Source organism: Nannobrachium achirus (genome assembly GCF_963921795.1).
Source record: "Nannobrachium achirus genome assembly, chromosome: 13".
NCBI lineage: Eukaryota > Metazoa > Chordata > Actinopteri > Myctophiformes > Myctophidae > Nannobrachium > Nannobrachium achirus.
The window spans coordinates 65,329,034-65,346,146 of record NC_137833.1 but is presented as its reverse complement, the minus strand read 5'-3'; the positions used below and the strand labels follow the sequence as shown (position 1 = coordinate 65,346,146).

The 17,113-nt window shown below is 41.1% G+C and overlaps 1 pseudogene across 1 annotated transcript in view; it reads right to left on the bottom strand.

Moving 5' to 3' along the window:
• The window catches only part of LOC308297496, a 48,006-nt pseudogene that overhangs the window by 2,023 nt on the left and 28,870 nt on the right, over positions 1–17,113 (bottom strand). Inside the window, exons 3-5 of the transcript in view lie at positions 9,925–10,111; positions 7,932–8,036; positions 4,424–4,726 (exon numbers count right to left, since the gene is read on the bottom strand). The product of the transcript in view is annotated as an uncharacterized misc_RNA (transcript). The remainder of the gene's footprint in view (positions 1–4,423; positions 4,727–7,931; positions 8,037–9,924; positions 10,112–17,113) is intronic.

The window sequence follows — 17,113 nt, the reverse complement described above, 5'->3', positions numbered from 1 at the left end:
CTAAACCCTAAAACTAACGCTGGTGAGTAACTAACCTGCTGACGGGCGTGAAAACAAACGGCTCCAGGGACGTGCTGGCCATTGGGAAAAGCGGGACAACTCCCGAACGGCTGGTTCATTCCCGGCCGGTCCAGGTCGGATTTTAAAAATAAAATACAAATAAAATGTCGGCCTTCGTTCCATTTTGGGGGCTTGGTGGCCCCAGAAACCTTGTATCTCCAAGTTCCAAATTTGTAAATTTTTCACAAAAGCAAAGCTGCTTCATCATACAAGGCCGTCGCACAAAAGTAGTGAAAACAGCCGATCTACAAGCACACAATGCCTCGCACCGCGAGTTTAAATCATTTTTAAAATGATAAATATACAACAAACGGTTTTGGACATACAAGGTTTCCACCCGACAACAACGAAATATAACTCATGTAATTGGCCCACTGGCTTGTCACTTGTCATGATCTGAAATGGCAAATCTTTGAGAGAGATCTCTCTCTAGCACGCAATGAGGGCCTCTCCAACTTTTTCCCGTGCTGAATCAGGGGCCCAGCACGTCCCTGAACGGCTCCGCCCAGAACTCATGTGCGATTCCAAATCGGGCTCCCCTGACACATCACTGTGACATCACAGGTGACATCACAGTGATGTCAGATACTCAGAACAGGGATAACACCTGACACTGTGGTTTCCCTAACACGTCACTGTGACGTCACAGGTGACATCACAGTGATGACAGATACTCATGTATCTCCATGTATGGGCATAAAAGGGATTGTATGTTGTGATGTCATGGGAACCACTCTATGCTCATATATGGAGATCCCTGATGTCATCAATCCATCCATCCATCCATCCTTCCATCCATCTTCAACCGCTTATCCGGAATCGGGTTGCGGGGGTAACAGTTCCAACTGAGACCTCCAGATTTCCTTATCCTGAGCAACTTCCTCCACTCCCTCAGGGAGTATACCCAGGGGCGGTTTTTATAAATTGGGGGCTCCCCACAAAGGTAGTAAAAGAGGCCCCCCCATGAGCGCGCGTGAAAAATAGGTATGCGTGAAAAACAGTATGCGCGCGCGCGAAGCGCAGGAATTAAAAATGCCACCCTCCAACTCAATACCTATTCTGAAAAAGTAATGATTTAGCATGACAAGACAATGAACTTGACAAGACAATGAAGAGCAGAGGCAGAGGAAGCCTATTTGTTGTCATTATGGTTGGTTTTAAATACCTAACCACAATCATTTTGGATCTATTTGATTAATTTAAGAAGAGTACAGTAAGGTAAGTAAGGTAATCAAGGTAAGTAAGGTAATCAAAGGTATATAGAGTAGGCCTATATGTATATTTTTTATACAGGACATATTTGATGCAGGACAATAATTATTTTAATAACAATAAGGGAATATCATTGAATAATAATACTTTAAAAATATATTTTTACAATTCCTTTTTAATTATTAATTTTCTAAATTTAGATAAAATAATTTATTTTCTTAACATCATTAATTTTCAAGCCTAATATGTGTAATCTTTGAGTACAGTTTGGATATTGCACGTATGTACAGGAAATTCATAGAGAGAGAGTTGAGCTGATCACTTAACATTCCAATCAATCAACTCAATTGTCGCCAGCGGTCTCTGTGTGAAATCTATTGACTCCAGTGAGCAGTTGGTCAATTCTTTAAAAAAATCATAACTTTTGACAGGAATGAGCTAGAGACTTATTTTTTTTCCTAAATGTTCATAATAATGAGCCCAGCAGGGGGCCCCCTCTGCCTAGGGGCTCTACGCAGTTGCGTAGTCTGCGTAGAGCAAATGCCCGCCCCTGAGTATACAGAGGCGTTCCCAAGCCAGTTTGGAGATATAGTCCCTCCATCTGGTCTTTGGTCTGCCACGGGGTCTCCTCCCAGTGGGACGTGCATCGAGGACCTTCCTAGGAAGGCGCTCGGGGGGCATCCGTACTAGATGCCCGAACCACCTAAGCTGACTCCTTTCCAAGTGTAGGAGCGGGGCGGCTGTAGCTCAGGAGGTTGCGCTCAGTGGGAAATGATGTTCTCATTGAAACGCAGCGGCCAGATTTGAAACGACGGGCCTCTGCGTTTCAATATCCGGGGGCCGAGGCCGTTCGCGGGCACGCCGGCGCGCCCCGGGCGCTTTTCTCGGGCCTGGGGCGGCACTGGCCCGGGGCTGTGGCAAAAGCGGGCTTCCCGGAGGCGTCCGGGGGGGCCAAGCGGGGGCAGGGGTCGAAAACCCGTAGAATGGGCAGGGTCCTATATCCATATATGTGTCCCAGTTTGACTGCAGGGGGCAGTCATTTCGGAAAGTACTGCTTTAGACCAGAGCTGAAAATACTTTTTTTTTTCTCATTAAAATGTGATAAAGCCACTAAAGCATTTCATAAATATCAGGCTACATTTCACTTAAACGCCAGAGCTTAACTCTGCATGTAAATAAGACTTTTTTTTAATTAATGTGAGATATCGGGACATAATTTTGTTGGTCCTCCCAGAATATGGCTAAAATGCTAGTCCTAGCCAGCCTTTGTTAGCCCTCTGTAGACAAATGCGGTAATATCGAGACTCCACTTTTTTCGCCTAATTTATGCTCCGTCCTGCGACGGTGTCGCGCGCAGACCTCCAAGCTCAGAAGGGTTGCATTGGTGACGCAATGTGAGTTTGTATATCAGCTACTCTTGACGCGGAATACCGTTGCGCAATGAAGTATTATGTCTCGATAAGGGCGCACCCATGGGCGCACCTCACTAGCACAAAAGAGGACAGCACTCCCAAAAGCAACAGGTTTGGGGATCTGTTGGGAATTGATTACATGATACAGTCAGCTGTGCATTCAGTCTCAATGTTTGTAAACAAATAATTGGTCTATAGAACTCAAGTATTGTTTTGAAATAGGCCAATTTGTTAGTTTCGAAACAATTCACACAGTTACTGTGTGAATTAAAGGCCTATTTTATATTATAATTTGTAAATAAGTTTTGAAATAAATGTTGGCCTAGTGGAGTAGAAGTTAAAATATTGGAAATTGGATTTACTAAAGTAAAGTACAAATAGCCAAGTTCTCCAAGTTAGAATGTATGTAAACGCAGTTGTGTAAAGTAACTAAGTACATGTACTTAAATACTGTAGTTAAGTAGGTCTACACTTTTGAGTTATTTGTACTTTACTTGAGTATTTCCAATTTCCAATACTTTTTCTTCTACTCCACTACATCTCGGAACCAAATATTGTACTTTTACTCCACTACATTTATTTGAAAACTTCAGTTACTAGTTACTTTGCAGATATACATTATAATCTTATAAAACATACATAAACCACTTTAGCCCTATGTTATACCAAGGCTATTTGAAAATAGCTGATCTACAAGCTCACAACGCATTGAGGTGCGACGCGTTGTGAGCTTGTAGATCTGCTATTTTCAAACATTTTGTACTTTTACTTTTGGTACTTTAAGTACATTTGGTTACCAATACTTTTGTACTTTTACTCAAGTACATTTTAAATTCTGGACTTTTACTTGTAACAGAGTGATTCTACATTGCAGTATTGATACTTTTACTTAATTATAAAATGTAGGTACTTTTCCACCACTGTGTAAACGTTTGTGTTCTCATGCCAATAAAGCTTCTTTGAATTGAAGATTGAATTGAAGATTGCTCCCCATGTGGCGGAGTCAGGTCATTGCAGGTTAGAAATGTATTTAAAACTTGAATATCTCAAAAGTACTATTTCAGAACCACAACCAATATATCATTTAGTAGCTATGGTCCCCAGCTTTCAAATGAAATGAAAAAAAAAATGAAAATGAAAAAAAAAAAAAAAAAAAAATCAATGACTAGCCGTCAGCTGTGTCCGGTCACATATGAGGAACCATGGTGCGATATACATCCAATGATCAGCAATTGTGCGTGATCATTGGATTGTTGTCTCAATAACAAGCAGGTGGTCAGACTGGTCACACGTCAAGACCACCTGCCTTACCTTACCCATCAAAAATGGCGAAAGTGGCTAAAAAAATTAAAGTCGATGCAGAATGCCGGGTTTTCAACAAAAATTGGACTGCTAAGTATTTGTTTACTGCAGTCAGAGGTAAAGCCGCGTGTTTAGATTGCAGGGAGCACATCTTGCAGGGAGCACTGCCTTTTGGCCCGGCCCTCCACAATATGTTCTGTTGTTCATGTGGCCCCACAGAGAAAATAATTGCCCACCCCTGCTCTAAAGGGTGGTAACAAGTATTTTATTATCATTGGTCATTCCTCTAAAGTGTGGAGATGTGTTTTGTCCCTGTGGTTGGAGTAGGGTGCTGTCCTTCTGACTCCCAGTTATCAAATACTGTATTATCTTTAGCCAATAGTTTCTGTATATATATATATATATATATATATATATGTTTACTAAACAGTACTTACCCCTCAGTTCCTGTACTTGGGTCTGTACGGTGGTCACATGGTTCTGTATGGTGGACACTTGGGACTTTACGGTGGATACTTGGGTCTGTACGGTGGACACTTGGGTCTGTATGGTGGTCATTTGGGTCTGTACGGTGGACACTTGGGACTTTACGGTGGACACTTGGGACTTTAGGGTGGTCATTTGGGTCTGTACGGTGGACACTTGGGACTTTAGGGTGGTCATTTGGGTCTGTACGGTGGTCATTTGGGTCTGTAGGGTGGCAACGTGGTCCTGTGCGGTGGACAGCTGAGCAAGGTGGTCTGAAATCAACACAACATTCATATGAAATCATTCATAAATACTCACACAGGTAATTTACATTAAATGAAGTCATTTGTCAACACTCTCCTGTAGGTGCCATGGCATTGGTCCGAAGGTTCATTAGTCCGAATTTGTTAAGAATACTATGCCTAACTCTAACCCTAACCCTAACCTTTTGATTTGGAAATTTATTGGAGGATTAAACACTTGAGATGCAGCATCTGGTCTTCCAGAGTGTCCTCAGGCACAACACATAAACAATGACATGATACAATCACATAACAATCACAATACATTGACAAAATATATAAGGGCTCTCACATGCACCATCCCAGACCATTGTACATCTGTTACACATCATGAAAAGATAATAATAAAAAGTAAAAAGGAAAAAATAAACTGACCAAATAAAATAAAAAATATCAATTATATAAAACAAGAATCAAAAACAGGAACAGTTGCATTTAACTGAATCAAAAAAATACATTTTGAAAACAGGAAATGAGGTAATTGATCTAATTGAAATAAATAATTATTCCAGTCATCGGGTGCTTTAAACTTAAATGAACGTCTCCCAATTTCTGTCTGTATATCACCAGGTACTTCAAAATAAGGTTGTTGAGTATGTCTTAATGGATATCTGGAACTATAGGGACAAAAAAGCTGCTTCAAATACGAGGGGTAATTAAAATAAATACATTTGAAAATAAAAAGCAACGAATGAAACTGTCTTCTAGCATGAGGAGATAACCAGTTTAGGGAGTCATACAGAACACAGTGATGTGTAAGGTAGGGACACCTGAGTACAAATCTACAGATACTATTGTAGGCTACATTTAATGAATGAAGATGTGTCTCTGAAGTGTTCTGATAGATAATGTCACCATAATCAATAATGGGAAGTAAAAGCTGCTGAACAATGTGTCTTAATTGAAAAGTAAAGCAATTTATTGACCTATACATTAATCTGTCTATTATTTACATTACTCCTAACTGAATCAATATGATGTTTAAAAGAAAGTTCAGAATCTAACCAAAGACCTATTTAAATGTCTGTACTGTTTTAAGTGGGGACCCATCTGTAAAATGAATATTCAAATCAGAAGGTGTGATTAAGAAAGTACATAGTACCAAACAGCATGCTGCATGACTTCTTGTTTAATACAAGACAGTTATTTAAAAGCCATTCTTGAACCAAATTAAATTCTGTTTGCAGAGTGCTTTGAATTTTAGATATAAGATGTATAAATAGCTGTGTCATCAGCATATAACTGTATGGAGCAATTGGTGCATATTTTTGGAAGATCATAAATAAAAATAGAAAAAAGTAAAGGACCTAAAATAGATCCTTGCGGTACACCTTTCTCAACCACCAGGAAAACAGATTTAACAGAATTAAAGGAAACACACTGACAACGATTATGAAGGTAAGAATTAAACCAAAGTAAAGCCTGTCGCGACAAGCCAAAATCATAACGTTTATCCAAAAGAAAATAATAATCCACTAAATCAAAAGCCTCAGTTAAATCAATAAAGATAGCACCTAAAAGTTTACTATTGCTTAAGGAGGAGAATACATCATTTGTGAATTTAACAAGAGTAGTAGTAGTGGAATAATTTGAACGAAAACCTGACTGAAATGGTGATAGAATATTGAGATCATTAATATATTTGGATAATTGATTAAAAATTAGCTTCTCAAATATTTTAGCCGTTGAACAAATAATAGAAATAGGTCTATAATTGTTAACCTCCAAAGGATCGCCACCTTTGAAAAGTGGAGTAACCTTTGCACACTTCCAAATGGATGGAAGTTGACATGTCGATATAGACAAATTAAATAAATCTGCAAGAGGGTAAGTTCAAAACTTGAAAAGCTAATTTAATAAACTTGGCCTCTAAGCCATCCGGACCCGACGCACATCCAACCTTTAGTTCAGAGATAACTTGTGAAATTTCTGTAGGCAATATACGTCTAAATGAAAATTAGGCATTTATAGGACTACTAACATGATTATATAAGTAAGGAGAAAAAAAAGAATAAGAATTACCAACAGAAGAAAAATAACGATCAAAGACATCAGAGATAAGAGCAGCGTCGTGGACAACTTCATCATTTACCCGAATCTGAGAAACAGGTTTTTTGCTTGGGTTAAGAATACTCTTCATCCTACCTACCTTAACCTCAGTAACCCTAACTAAATTCGGACTAATGAACCTTCGGACTAATGAACCTTCTGACTTATGGGCAGTCCCCCTCCTGTAAGGTTCCATTTGGTTTAATGCATACACTCTCAGAGTTACAGTGTGTTTGACCCAAATTCACAGCAAAGGAGGAGGCAGTAGAAGATTAAAGCCCACCCGGGCGTATTCATTAACACTGGAACGCGACGGAAGAACCTTGGCGATTGAGGAACGTCAGTTTGCACCCGGCGTCAGCGACGGCCTTTCAGACGGGTGGAACCCAGGCAGGAGAACGCTCTGCCTGGGCAGAGATCGGGGCGGGCTGGAGGCAACAGACCTGATATGCAGCGCTCCAGCTGAGAATGCAAACTGGCGGTCAATAAAGCTCTCCTCTGTGGGACTGGAGACGGCAGATGGAATTTGCTCGGGCCGGTTGTAACTGGTGGGGAACGAGGATGTAGGCTTCGTAGCAACTTGATACTGGGATGCCCTCTCACGCTTACGTTCACAGTGTCGCTCATCAATGGAAATGGAGAGAGAGATGGGTTTGGGGGCTTTCTCGGCTAGGGCTTTCGTAGGCTCGCTCAAACCCCGGGGGAACGCGTTGAGAAGTGCAGGCTCGTTCCAATCACAACGGGTGGCGAGGATGCAGAACTCAGTGGAATAATCTGCTGCTGTGTCTGCGTCAAACACAGCCTTGAACTCTCCGTATCTCTCTGTCTATAACGCCTGACACTGGCTTAGCAAAGAAATATCATATCTAAAGTACAACTCACCGTGTGACGTTTAAGCAATATTACACGAGAGGGTGTGCGTTATCTCGAGTGTAATATTGCCATTATAGCCTAAAACAGTTGCTCTTAAAAAAACAGGTCAACTTCATTTCATTGTAATTAAGATATTCGATAGGAATTTTTAATTTTTAATGCCTCATTTAGCTTCTATGCACTATATATGTGTGTGTGTGTGTGTGTGTGTGTGTGTGTGTGTGTGTGTGTGTGTGTGTGTGTGTAAACGTACCTTGACTTTCTTTCTTCAACTCCAACACCTTCTCTTCACTAGCAGTTAATCTGCTCTGCAGGTCTGACACCTTCTCTTCAGAGGCACTCAATTTGGAAGCCATTTCTGAAGACAAATCAATCAATCAATCAATCAATCAATCAATCAGTACATAGAGACACACGGGCGCCTACAAATTCACGCCCCCTATTGTGAACGGTGCACTGTAGCTGCCAATGCAATCACAATGAAAGGCATCGTGAAATATCATAATTTCAGTGGTTGACTACTGAGGCCATAGCGATTTCTTTTGTGTTCTAATAAAGTGTCCCATGAGTTTAATTTTGCCTTTTTAAAGTGGCATATCTGTCATCTTGATACACTACCTACAATATACTTTAATATACTTCATCTGTGAGTCAAAAGTGCTAGCATTGGAAATCTTAAGTTTAGGTGGTCGCATGGTACACACGTCATGGACGCATCCCTTGAGGTTTTCTATACCCAGATAGTACGCTCGTCTCTCATGTATAATTAGGCTGTTTATTTTTGGGAAATGATCGCATCTCGCTTCTTCCAAACGGAGTCTTGCAGGTTATTTTTGGATTAATACTAACCTGGATAATCCACTCTGAAGTTGAAAAGGTCGGGATCTTCAAAGTCGGCGCTCATAAACGCACAGCAGTAAAGACATTGATGTCACTGAAAAGCGACAGGTTCTGTGTCTGCCGTTTCCACTCTTCTCTGTTAACATTATGGGTAATCCATTCAAGTGGCAATTTAAATGTGACACACATCATGTATTTAGAAAACAAGAAGATATGTTGTCAGGGTCAGGCCATACATCTGGAAACATATTTTTATTCAAATCAAGATAGTCTGCAGTTCGTGTAGGATTATTTTAATATTAGGCTAACCACAGCTGAATTGCAATGACTTTCTATGGGCTGGCTTGCAGTGCACCGTTCTCCCTTACCCAAAGTGGGGCCGCTGTTTCAATTGTGGGTGTACATTTGTAGGCGCCCATGTGTCTCTATACTGTATTGACTGTTTTCCTGAGCGCTCCCCTGTAGAGGGCGCCAACGCCATTGCTGTGGTGTAAACAGTAGTCTAACTAATAACATACATTTGCTTAAAGAGGTGGTGCCATAGTTTTGTACTTTTTCTGGTTTTCATGTGTCTAGGAGGTTGACAGTACTTCATTAGACCCCCTGGTGTGGTTGTTATGAGCAATTATGTATTCCCTTTGTTTTTGGGGTTTCTTCCTTGAGGCTGTCAAAGGTGACGATCCAAAAACACAGATTAAATGACTTCATATAATCATCACCTCCCCTTTTACCATTCACCCAACACTGTGGGTGTGGCTAACTTCAGCTGGGTCACCATGTCAACCAGGCATACTTAATGAACTGGTGGGTGTGGCCACATAAACACCTAGTAATTTTAACTCTTTCAGTACACTTTTATGGAAAAAAATCGTCCTCCTTGTATAATCATAATACCGGATAATCATGTTTTAGGGGGAGAAACGGGCGGGCATTTGCTCTACGCAGACTACGCAACTGCGTAGAGCCCCTAGGCAGAGGGGGTGTGGGTGTCGCTAACTTTTTGTAGGTGTTTGGTCAGATATGCTGGTACTGAGGGGATTGACGCTGAGCCAACTTAGGCTAGCAAAATGTGTGGGAGAAACATGGGTCATGACCCCAGGTGGAGAAGTAGTCAAATCAGTTTGTTTTGGGAGGTTTGGAGCTTAGTCTTTAGTGGCTTTTTGATGTTGGAGAACCAGGAGGTGCAAGCGTAGTCAAAGTGGGGCTGAATGAAGGGCCCAGCAAGAGTCCTGAGGGCACTTTTCTTGACAAAAGTGGACATTCTGCCCAGCAATGTTGTTCTTTGATTTACTTTTACTTTGATGTAGCTAATATTATTCCAACAAATTCACGCCAATCGGTACACATTATCGCTATATAGTCAACTTTAAAAGCATTAATTTTCACAAGTTAACCTTGTTGCTAACCTGCATTTTGTTTGGCCAGTCCTTGCATCTCATGCTTGGTGACGTTCAGCTCCTTCTGGATCACGTCCTCAAAGATCTCCCTCCAATCGTCCTCCAGCATCAAGCTAATCCTGCTTGTGACGGCGCTCATTCTGGCCTCCAGGCGCGTCACCCTGTCTCCCATGGTGGGGACCCACTGGCTCTCTCCCTGAGCCCCACACTCACACACACACACCAGGAGGACCAGCAACGCTCCACACGTCTTCATGATGACACCCACACACTGTAGACAGATGGACAGACAGATGGACAGACAGACAGACAGACAGACAGACAGACAGACGGGCAGACAGACAGACATTAACAACAATGAAGGAATGAAGAAGCCAAACAAAAACAAGTTTTACTCTCATGTACAAAATAGGTAACAATAAAGTACAACCTTGAACCTTGAAGTTGAACCTTGAACATAACATGGAGACCTCAACTCAACTCTGTGCCGTAGTGTCCCTGGCAGGCTCCCTTGTTTTCACTGGAGGGAGGAGTTTATGTGTGTGTGTGTGTGTGTGTGTGTGTGTGTGTGTGTGTGTGTGTGTGTGTGTGTGTGTGTGTGTCCTTGCATGCGTGTGTGTGTGTGTGTGTGTGTGTGTGTGTGTGTGTGTGTGTGTGTGTGTGTGTGTGTGTGTGTGTGTGTGTGTGTGTGTTTGGGGGGGGGGGGGGGGGGGGTATGGAGTTCCATCAATTTAATTATTCTCATCCTCACCCGATCCACAAAAGTGTTGAAGCCCCAAAAAAGTCATTACACAACACAAATAGTAATAATATTTAAGTAGCTTAACTAAATTTTTATAATGGATTGTAATTTTATAGCACTTTTTTATAGCAAGTTGCGAACTCAAGTCGCTTTACAATGGTCCATTCATACAATGGGAAAAACATATCAATGCAAAGCCAGCTAAAATATATATGGGCCTATATACACACACATATACACACATGTGGGTCAGTGACGTGACGCCCCAAAAAACATGTTTTTTAAAAAACTTTAAATAGCAGGCATAAAGATTATTTACTTTTGTTCTACTCACTCTCAACTTTATGGAAACACATTTTGTTTTTAGATATTTTATTGGAATCAGACTTTATTGAGCAGTTTGTTGTACGCCTAAAACCGTCATCTGGTGTGACATGACAATAATTGTTCATAAAATGAAAATGGAGTACACCTTTCTTAAGTTACTCACTTTATCAAAGTCCTTTATCATAACTAACCTGTGATCCACTATAGTTTTGTGAAAATTAATTGAATCTGTATATTTTTTTCATAATCAACCTCTGTGTGAGGCCCATGTTGTCGATCTTTCAACATATTTTAATTTTATTCTGACAAAAACTTTCTTTAAAATTACACAAATATTTGTGACTCTTCCTGATACTATTTTCTATGTAAACCATACACATTTTTTCGGTTTCATCATTAATAAAGGTATGATTTCTCACTATTTGGAATGTCACACCAGATGACTTAGTGTCACACCAGATGACCATATCTTCATGTGTCAAAGCAAACTGTGTTTTAACCTACCTATTAGTGAGTACTGAACTTTACTGATTGATTAAACAATTACCCAGGAAAAACAGCAACAGTAAAATTGCTTTAACATTAAATAACATGGCCTTAATATTTCTGAACAGGATAGTATTGTTGGGCCTTAACATAGGATAACAAAGAATTGTAGTAGTAGATGGATGATGAGGATGTGCACAGGAATGCTACGCACACCTAAGTCTTCTGCCGGCCCACGGCAGAAGGATCTTAAAGAGACAATAAGGTGCATAGCCACACTGGGAGCCAAGGCAACATTTTATTAACACCAATTATTGGAAACAACTCAGCATTCAGGTGTATTACTTTTTTCCGAAGTCTCCTGAACTTGAACACAGCATTTTGAGTTGAACAAATTTATTTACGAATCATGTCGTTACACCACATCTCCACTAGCTAAAGAGTGCTGGGTTGTGCAACTCCGAAAATAGCTGATCTACAAGCTCTCGCAGCACAATGCGTTGAGAGCTTGTAGATCAGCTATTTTCGCTATGTTTGTCTCGGGTCCTACCTTACCTCATTGTCCAGTCCAGTGAGTGAAAGTACAAAAGTATTAGATTAGATTAGAATAGACATTTAGACTGCATTGTACATCAGCCAGTCACATTTGGTGAGGGTATCTAGACATTTAGACTGTATTGTACATCAGCCAGTCACATTTGGTGAGGGTAGCAAACCGTTTGCCCTGTTGCGGTTCTGCTATGCCACAGACAACTTCCTGCTCTTTGTAGAAAATGCAGTCTCGCCCCTTTGGCCAGACAAAACCATTTTTCATTTTTCCAAGTTGATTCATGCAGTTTATCTCTAGCCCCTCCTTATTAATGGTAACAATCTGCCCCACATATGGCTTTCCCTCATATTTGATTATGACAAACTGTCCTTGTGTGTATTCATCTGAGGAGGTGTCTGAATCCTCAGCTTGGGCCTCTCCAATAGATGCACTTGTGTCCAGCACCTGAGTAGAAGACCTTCAGGAGGAGACATTTAAATGTAATTTATTTGTCAGGTAGATTGTTTTTAGTAGTAAAATGTAATTACTAGCAAGTCCTCAAGTTTGCCAAGTATGTTATACTCACTGAGCTCCGGAAGCTGTTTTGGGCCTGCAGCTGACCTGGGAAGGGGGCAGTTCCGCAGATGGGCCACCACTTAGTTAAGGAAGAAAAGGAATGAATGGATGACATAAGTTACTTTATTGTCATTAAACAGGTACAATTACAGGTATCATAAAATTGGCAAAGAGAATGATTTAGTTATACTTACTCATCACTTGTCTTGTCACCTGGCACCTCAGCCCTGGAGACTTGGTCGAACTGTAATTTCCGTGGGTTGTGACAGGTGCAGATCTGAGGAAACTGGCAGAAACAACTCAGGTCTCTGTAAACTATCTTTCCCGGGAAGATAGAAAGAACCTGGTGCGTAGTGCTGATGCCAGTCACTGGACGTACTGATGGAGGGACCATTTCATCCATGTTGGATATCTTCTCTTCTTCGATCCACATGACAGTGACTTTTTCAGAGGACTTCTGTAAATACTCACACAGATCCCTCGGTGTTTGTAGGTCACTGCCTCCGAGGACATACATGTCTGCCTTACGCTTCAGCACCCCTCCCACACCATCAGGTGCGCCCTTTCCATGGGAACGCTCTGAAAAGTTCCAGGTGACCCTCTTGAATCCCCATGTATAAGGAATGCTGCTCATGAGGAAGCAGTTTGTGCGATTCCGGTACTGGGTTGCTGGCCCATCACTGAGGACATGCAGGGTGTCAATTGCATTGTCTTGTTTTCCTCGGAAATCATCAATAACTGGCTTGATGTGTGCCCACACAGCACGCTCATCATGGCGTAAGGACTGTGAAATGGTGGCATAGCACTGGGAGCCACTGACTGAGTAGGCAACTCCGGTATGCACTGTTGCCTGCTGCCTATTGCCACCAAAATGAAACGCCTGAATCTCTGTGTTTAGTTTACATGCATAGTTCTCAGAAAAGTCTATATGCAAGACCATTTCATTGGGTTGGATGCTCTCCTTGATGTGTCTGAACTGCTTCACCTGATGAAGCCAGTTGAGCTGATGACTTGCAATCGCACTGAGCCTCTGGTTGAACACATCAGTGAGTCCAAATTAATCAATTTATTTGAATTGTGCTAAATCTATAACTAGTAGTCCTACTTTTTTTCCTTCTTTTTTTTTGTTTTGCTGTATCCAAGTAAGGATAAGAACAGCTATGGTTTTGTTTAAATGCCCTTCCTCCATATCCATTCATTCATCACTATACAGTATGTTTGTGTATTTTGGAAATAATAAAATCACATTTTCTGTACCACCCATTTTCTGTTGTCAAGTGTCTTATATTAACTGCTTATAACGGATAGTTATTATAAAGTGTTACCACAATATAAGGTTTAGGTTTCTGTGAAGGGGTTTCTGCTCTGTCTGATTAATTTGCTGTATCACCAAATGAAGCTAAATTAAATTAAGTAAAAATGTTTAAAACGTTGTTTTAAACATGTTAAAATGTTTTAAATGGACAAAAGAAACATGGGACTTGTTATTTATTGTTATGTCTGTAGGAAAATACAGTATATATCATCTGGTGTGACAATCAAGTCATCTGGCGTGACAAGCAGATATGTCACACCAGATGACGAAGTGTCACACCAGATGACGTTTTCTGCATTTAGGACTACCTTGAGGCTACCAGGTACACATTAGCATGCTAACAACATGCTAGCTATAACAAAACAACCTAGATTTACATGTAATTATGACCAAAGTTTCAAATAACTTTTGCTTTATTAATGAAAAAGGTGTCACACCAGATGACATCCAGAAGTGCCACACTTGTCAAAGTTTCAACAAGATGGCATTTCATGAAAATGTTAAAATCATAACTCACCTCAGACACCTGTCTTGCAGTTGTGCTGGGAGTGCTGAATAGCCTTACAGAAGAAGGACCTCTCTAGCCCAGTAGGTGTCCAAATTATTGCCTGTTTAATTTTTCCAAACTAGTGTCACACCAGATGATTTTGGTTTGGGGGACAAAATCTTTTTGATCAGAAATGACTGAAAACATTATGCTTGGACTTTGAAAAGATATAGGCTCACAAATAGACATTTTTTTTTTGCCTAAATTCATTTTTAAATGAATTTTAGCAATTCTTTTTCTTAGTTTTATTCAAGTTCCCACTTTGAGAAACAAGGTCGGGACAGTCACACCAGATGACATTTACCATGTTTGGTTGAAGATTCTGAAGAAATGAGGAATGAAATGTTTTAATCTTGAGTAAGTTCACATAAAGCTTAATGTCCTGCACAATATTCAGAAGGTTTTTGACAAATATATTTTTTATTTATACATGTTTGACACCGAGGACAGCGAAAACGCTACGTCACGTCACCCACCCATATACAGTATACACAAGTGTCTCACCGTTAAGTCAAGACATGCAATAGTACTGAAATACTAGGCTACTTTAATGTGCAGAGCCAAACAACAACAAAAAAGGAAAAATAGTGTCCATTGGTCCATGCAAAAAGCACAAAAAAAAAAAAAAAAAAACTCAGGTTGGTGGGAGGAACCAGTCACCTTCTGCATCTAGTTGTATCTCCCAGTGGGAGCTACACTAGAACGCTGCAGGTGAAACCACTAGTGGCATTTGGGAAGTACAAGGTGGCTGCACTTGGAGCCAAGAGACCCAATTAGTCGGGGAGCCACAGGCCCAAAAGCTCAAAGAATAGGGTTTTACCTGTGACGTCATGACATACTTTTTATTTAATTTTTTTCTATTCATTTGGTCATTAAGGTACACAGAATGAGAGGCCTGCTCTTCCGGAAACGTTGCGAAAAAAGGTTATGATCATTTGTATTTTCACTGTCCCATCGACTTCACTTACAAAATAATACAAAACATAAATCTGCTTTAACTAGCATGTGAGGGGTCAAACTAGGGGTTCTTCATTATTCTGAATCCATTGCAAGCATTTGTTTTGCATGAAAAAACATTCCTTGGGCTAGATTTCATCCTCTCAAAACTGTGATTTTTGATGATTCATCACTTTTCACCGCTTTGTGGGGCTGAAATCTAGCCCAAGGAATGTTTTTCATGCAAAACAAATGCTTGCAATGGATTCAGAATCATGAAGAACCCCTAGTTTGACCCCTCACATGCTACTTAAAGCTCATTTATTTTTGTATTCTTTTCCTGTATAGGGACGTCGATGGGACTTTCTTTTTCGCAGTGTTTCCGGCAGAGCAGGCCTCTCATTCTGTGTACCTTATTGACCAAATTAATAGAAGAAACAAAAATAAAAAGTATGTTATGACATCACAGGTCCTCTCAAAGTTTGGGCCTGTGGCTCCCCGGCTAAATGCAGCCTCTCTGCTGTGGGGTCCTCCACACGTCACAAGAGCCCCAATGCAGCCTCTCTGCTGTGGGGTCCTCCACACGTCACAAGAGCCCCAATGCAGCCTCTCTGCTGTGGGGTCCTCCACACGTCACAATGCAGCCTCTCTGCTGTGGGGTCCTCCACACGTCACAATGCAGCCTCTCTGCTGTGGGGTCCTCCACACGTCACAGGTGTGGAGGTGTGGAGGTGTTAAGACAATCCAAACACAGCCCTATAGGAGTCTTATCCAGCTCAGTATGGAGCTGAACGATCACGCTACTGAATGGACTTGGCCAACGATGGGCACCTGCGCCACGCTGGTCCTTTTATGACCTGACAAGGAACGTGTTTGAGAAATGATGCCTGGAACGGATGCCACTGGTGGTGTCGTTTCAGGCCTCCGTTGGAGACATCCTCTGCTTTCTGCGAAGCAGATCTCCAGATTGGACCTGGGTTGGTCTCTAGACCACTGTTCCCAGCCTGGGACCTGGGTTGTTCCCAGCCTGGGACCTGGGTTGGTCTCTAGACCACTGTTCCCAGCCTGGGATCTGACTACTAAGGTGTTGGACGCCCTTTGTAAGCAGCCCTTGGAAGCGTTGGAATCAGTGGATTTGAAAATCTTCTGCTTCAAAAGGTTTCTGCTGATGGCTCTGACCAGGGCTAACAGGGTCAGTGACATTCAGGCTTTCTGTGAGCCCAGAGTGCATAAAGCCTAGCAAATCATCTCTGTCAGGTGGAAACCTCATATGACCACAACTGTTACTTTTCAGGATCAAAAACAGATCGATTCACTCCATGCTGTGAGCTTGTAGATCTGCTACTTTTGATGCTTCAGTGTGACTCTGTACAATGATCAAGTAAATTACATTAATATGAAAAACACAAACAGTTAACATATGGAGATAAGAGGTTTCTGCCAGACAGCATGGATATCCTTTAAATCACTGCTGAAAACGTCTATGTTCAGAAAAATCTTTTTTTAAATCACCTGTCCATGTTAGGCCTACAAAACCTCCCTTTCTCTTATATAGACTAATCTCCCTGCTTTCGTGGTGAATTCTGTGCCAACGTTTCATGTTGATATTTTATTTGTGCTCCTCTAATGTCTTTATGTAATATTTATTTCAGCATGTTTTTGTGTGATTTGATCAAAGTTTGATTTGTTTTTCATATTCAAAGTCAATCATTATTGATCTGCTGCTGTAACCGTGTGTGG